This window comes from Macadamia integrifolia, chromosome 8, assembly GCF_013358625.1.
Source record: "Macadamia integrifolia cultivar HAES 741 chromosome 8, SCU_Mint_v3, whole genome shotgun sequence".
NCBI classification, from domain to species: Eukaryota; Viridiplantae; Streptophyta; class Magnoliopsida; order Proteales; family Proteaceae; genus Macadamia; species Macadamia integrifolia.
Window position 1 is genome coordinate 9,281,212 of NC_056564.1, and position 6,061 is coordinate 9,287,272.

At 35.2% G+C, this 6,061-nt stretch overlaps 1 protein-coding gene across 1 annotated transcript in view; it reads right to left on the reverse strand.

The window, feature by feature from the left end:
- LOC122087200 overlaps positions 1-2,358 on the reverse strand; it is a 20,494-nt gene extending 18,136 nt beyond the window's left edge. The window contains exons 1-3 of the mRNA XM_042656244.1: positions 1,162-2,358; positions 403-1,058; positions 193-320 (exon numbers count right to left, since the gene is read on the reverse strand). The gene's annotated coding sequence lies outside the window, so the exon portion shown is untranslated. The remainder of the gene's footprint in view (positions 1-192; positions 321-402; positions 1,059-1,161) is intronic.
- Positions 2,359-6,061: the final 3,703 nt, after the last annotated feature.

Here is a 6,061-nt window from a genome sequence, read left to right on the forward strand (position 1 = left end):
AAAAAAAAACCAATCAGAGGAAAAAAGGAAAAACAAAAAGAAAAAAATAAGAAAAAGAAAGATGAGTGAAATGGTATAATAGTATCCAACTATCCATGCAGCTAATCCAAGTAGTTCAGATAAGGCTTAGTTGTCAAGCTACTGGTAGAGAATATAGAAACTAATGGATTAGTCAGACTAAAAAGGAACTACCAAACCAACGGCTCCGCTTTCTCCCGAAATAAGAGATCCCGGTCCTTTCGCGTCCAAAGAAGCAACATCTGAATCATGCGCTCTTTCATCCGTCGAATCAAAGAAAGAGGGATCATCCCCAGAATAATCTGCCAAATCAAAGGAATAGAGTTGTTCTAGTTCCGGTAAGTGATATTGAGCAAAAGCTTTAACTAGAAAGGAAGCTACTACCTCTAAGCTACAGCCCGTTCGCTTCTGATCTTGCTACAGTGGAAGAGGAAAGAAGAGAAATGATTCTATTTTATTAGAAATATTTGTCAGAACGTAAATCAATTACAATCATTACAAAGGGGATGAATTGAGTTCTAATAAAATTATTAAGCAGAAAAATTGAACCTCCATTCCTTAAATAAGCCTCGTCCCAACTAAATGTGATCGATTACACAAATCATGCTTTGCCCTTGGACTCAATTTAAAGTCATATTCCGTGTTAACCCAAAAAAAAAAAATCTCACGGTTAAATTAAAGGCACTTTTATAATACCAAACATTTGAATGGTAGACCTGTACCTACGCCCTGTAAACTCTGTCCCAGAGAAGCATTTTCTTTATTAAACATACCTAATTTCATTGTAATATCATCTTCATTGCTGCAAGAAAGGAAAACATAATCTTAATCATGCACTCTTATCGCTAAGAGTGCTATCAATAAAGAGGAAATCTTTCACTAAAGGATCATAAAGTGAACTAATGCATGAAGTCAAGAGAACACAACCTTGTCAACCCAGCATCCATAAAAACAGAAGGACGAATAGCTATAGGGGGTACTGCAATGTCCTCTACAATGAGTTTCTCTTTTCTATCTGAAAGGTAAAGCAGTTCACAGTCCTGTAGAACGCAAGAGTTACTGAACAAGCTCAAAGTATGGTCATGTTAGGCCTATGCAAAGAATTTACAAATATTTCACAGCTCAAATATATAATATTTGTACCTACAAATTTGCAAAATCTTTATCAGTAAGGAAAATCTACATCATCCAGCATCCTTTTAAAAAGGTCAAGAACTCTTATAGGATTATATACAGTCACAAGGAACACAACAGCAGGGTATTCTATTTAGTGATAGACTTGGATAGCCTCAGAACGCAGTAGATAAGCTGGACCTAAAAATAGACAGTAGACAACACAGATGAGCCAGATCTTCTCAGTCGAGGGTAGGGAACTTGGGAAAGAATAACACTCCCAAATTGCAATTAGATCTGATGGTCAGATATATGAATGGTCTTCAAAATTATAAAGTGAGATTCAAATTAGTAGCTAGATTTCTTTGTTGGGTAAAACTTCCCAATCGAGAGTAGGCATCTATAACAAGTTGCAAATTGGTGAAGGAACCTGGTACTTGAAAAATCTATGACAATTTTTGAAATCTGGTCCCGATGTATTCTCTTATGAAGAAAATTTTGGCAAGCCCCCAGGTATATAGAGAGCCCCCAACCACTCTTCAAGTAGCACATCACCGTTTATTCAATTTTCCCCCTAATCGCGAACAAAAGGTATACATTTATAAAAATAAAATATAATTTATTTTCAAGGACTGCAGGGTAGAGGATGCACTTTCAAAGGCTAGCCTCCAATGGAACTTGATAGCCCCGTCTTCAGTGGGAGAACAGAGTGTTGACACCCTTGGAACACTTGGTTACCGTAGGACACCAAAATAAACAGAAAGGGAGTCGAAGGGAAGAAGGCAAAGATGGGGGTGTTACGAACAAGGACTCTCACAAATGGCCTTGACACAGACCTCAAGGAATCTCTCCTAATGCGGTCACACATAGCAACATGGCTTTAAACCAAACTTCATTAATTTCCCAAATTGTGGGGACCTCTGGTTCGTTACAACTTATAATGTGCTGTAATGACGAATAAATAAAGAAACTAAAGAAGTCCCACATAAGTAACTAGGGGAATAGTACAGAAAAATAGAAACTAATAATTCTTAGCTATCCAATACAATCTAGCCTATATCTCTTTAAAACAAAAATAGAAACTAAATAAAGCAAAATCTTCTCCAAGGAGTCCTTCCCACAGAAAAAAATAACCAATTCTAGAATTAGCTCCACGCAAGGCCATATGGGACCCACAAAATCTGTTTGGAGAGCCACAGTTCAATGACCTAATAGAAGCAGAGACTGAGGAAGCTGAAGTCATCAACGCTGATGATGATTTTATTTAAAAAAAAATGACAGATGCATCAACCATATAACTATCATAGCTAAAACAAGCCAACAACCATCACCTTTCTTCGAGCCAATAAAAACCAGACATGGCCCAATCGTTGCTGAACATTGAGATAGCCACATCAAGATACTTCTAAAAGTAACTATAGTTCACAAAGCAGAAAAATAGGGGTGGAAATGGGACATGATGCAGAAACATTGAACAGATTATTGAAGTTTCTTAGCACAATAAGCTAATTACTATAGCCTAATAAAGCTCATAGTGATTATTACATTATGGAACTCTGAAAAATGGAAACAATATCCAAAAGTCCAAGGACAGAAAAATTCGGGTCAGATGATTGATAACTATAATTACTCACCAGTAACTCAGACTCACCACCCCATAAATCAGATTTTTCAATGGCATTACCTACAGCAAGCCATTAAATTTTACTATAACTATTTTCTGGGGGATGAATGATAATAAAAACAATATATCCACCATGAAAAATCAGTAGAAATCTAAACGAGAAACCTAAGGACTATATATTTTTGATGACATAGAGGCACATACCGCTTCAAAGACTCCTCAACTGTAATTGCAACCAGTGCTTCTTCATATGAACATCGTTCTTTATCATACTCACATATAACTTCTTCTATAGTCATCCGCAATTCATCTACACTAACTCTGAAAATATGATAAATTTTCCCATTGGAAGTTTATTACCAATATAATTCCAATGAAACACATTGAACACAGAAAGATTCAATTCCTTCATATGCACCAGATTCCTAGAATCCTAATTTTTTTGCAATCAAGATACATCTATGATAATCTCAAAGTCAGAACAAGTCCTTATTTACAAAAGAATAAATTACAAGTAAAATCCCCTTAAAGTTTATTAACATACCATAACTCCTTCCTACTTTCACAGGGATAAATTGCAAATAAAATTCCCTTAAAGTTATTAACATATCACAGATTTAGCTCAAATGATAATTGGAAATTTACTAGAAAACAGAAGTTGAAATGCAAATCTGGGTAAGAAGATTCACCATGTATAAGGGGGGAAATATTATGCCACCATTATATAGTGATTGGAAAGGCTTATTGAATTACCAACTGTGTTGGGAAAAGCAAAATACTAGAACTAGATCTAAGAAAATATCTAAGATATGAGCACAATGAAATAAGCAAGTCCTCACAGGCCTTCCACCTTTAATGATGAACATTCATAACTCAAAGAACACATAATACATATATAAATAAATATAAGTTTCTTATTAATTCATACACACTAACATTGGAACACATGCAAATAGTTTCCCAAGTTACCTGCATTATCTCTTTCTTCCCTTGGGCTTAGCACAACCCCTATGTTGAAAGCCATTCCTTTTACCTAATGGTTCCAGTGGATTTCATAATCTGAACTGACTATCTAGTGACAGAAGATATGAACAAGCGTTAAAGCATTGTGTGATATGCTCAGTATTACTCCCAAAAATAACAGTGAGATAAATGCATAAATCTGAGATGCAATATCAAAAACCTGTTCAGACCAAAGTTATAACTTTTTGATCATATAGAACCTGCAACTAGTTTATATTTCCATTTACGAATTATTTATTGTTCAGTGATATTTGCACGAAAATATTAATGTTGAGCATGAGTTCCCATTTCCTCCCCTTTATCACCCCCTTGCCCACCCACCCAACCCTTTTCCTTAACCAGTGACATATGTAACAAATAGAGAAAATGGAAGTAATTTCAAGGCCATTGATAAACACATTGTGTGGTGGTGTACCCCCCACCCCCCTCTGATAGATGAGGAGAAGATAAAGGCTAGATTCCTGGTTCCTCCACACTTCGCATAACCACAAACAGAGACAAAAGTAGCATTGCTTTTCAGAATATTGATTGACCATTTAGTTCTTTCCAACTCTTTCCTTCTGTTTTTTCTTGTAAGAATAGGTTTTCCAACTAGATATCGTCAAGAATCAACATGTTTCTAAAATCAGTTATGGGTTTGGCGAGAAATTAATCTTATAAGCCTGCTCATTATACCTACCAGATCCCATTGAATTTAACCCTATAAGCATGCTTACTGTACCTACTAGTTCCAGTTAAAATTAGAAACATACGATATCAGTTTCATAAAGAATTGAGAAATGTTACCAGAAACCAGAACATACAATGTCCATCTTCAGTAACTATCTGAACCGAGTAATGATCCACCTTCCTCAACGCCAGAGAAACTCCACCACTGCGGACAAAATGATGTAGACAAAAAATTAGTTAAATCCAAGGAGGGTTTTTAGGCTTACATTGTATTAACAGCCCATGGAACACAAAGGGAAGACTTATAGAGATGATCACATTCTAGCAAAGAACCGATCACTGTCACTTCCGAGGAAGACTGAAGATCATGTAACCAATTTTGTAATTGAAATCGGAGCGACATGAAGAAACAAGTTTGAATTCTGTAAGTCCATCCTTCAGCTGCTCCAGAAGAGTCTCTGCAACAATTATAGATTAAAAAAACCAATAAAAATAAAAAAGGCAGAATAGACGTTGGGGAAGCTGGTAAGGGCTTAGTAAAAACTATAGAAAAAAATAGTAATGGAGCCCAGAAAGTCTGGAACTGTACTGTGGTTTTAGAGATTAGAGATTACCAATCGAAGGCCTGCCCACCATGTATAAGCACCACTAATGTAAGATACTGGTAAGAAGAATCGTGGAATCAAAAGTGAAGGAGCTGATAGCAGACTGATAGGGTGAGGTTGTTTGAAATTCGGAACAGCCTTTATACTGCCTTAGGCTGCGTATGAATTTAAAAATCCACACCCAACCCAACCTTCATTACAAATAGAAAACTAATGAATCCAAATGCTTCCAAAGTTTTATAGTTCACTTTCTTTAACCAGGATTAAGAGTTGAGATCTTCACGACGTGGCATGTTTGGGACTCATAAAATGTTGAGATTGAGAAGGTGAGATGACAAATTTATGTTAAATAAATAGTAGGTCTAGATGTTAAAAATCGTGGGTGGAAACTGAGGTTGTGTTTCATATAATATCTTTTAATGCATTCCAATAATGCACATTGAAACATAACCTTAGTTTTTGCTCTGATTGTAAGAGATGCGAACTATTTAAAATTAACTACAAGAGAGGTAAGTTTAAAATTTGTTTTACATCTAAAAGTTTGGATTTAAAAAAAAAAGAGTTACTAAATTCTCAGAGTTATTTATTACTCATAGTTACCAAGAAATCATTCCACATGATAAAATCACCATAATTAATTAGACCATCTATATCACCTCAATTAGAACTGGTGTTCTCAAATCTGGGTCCATGTCATCGCCCATATAAAGACACAAAAGTGAAAAGGAAGCACGGTCATAAAAGGTGTCTTTCCATAGGAAATATGATGTTAGAAAATAAAGAGTAGAGGCAACAAAAATTTTACCATTTTTTGTTCTTCATAAGTTATTCTGCACCTGTTCAACAATAGCTTACCAATTGCAAAAAAATAAGACTACAGTAAATTAGCAAAAGAAAATATGTTAATACTCATAAAGACTTATCAATTAAAACTCAAGATTTTTGTCAAACAAGAAACTGAGGCTGAAACAATCTTCACAAAAATACATTTATAACTTGTAACTAAAAA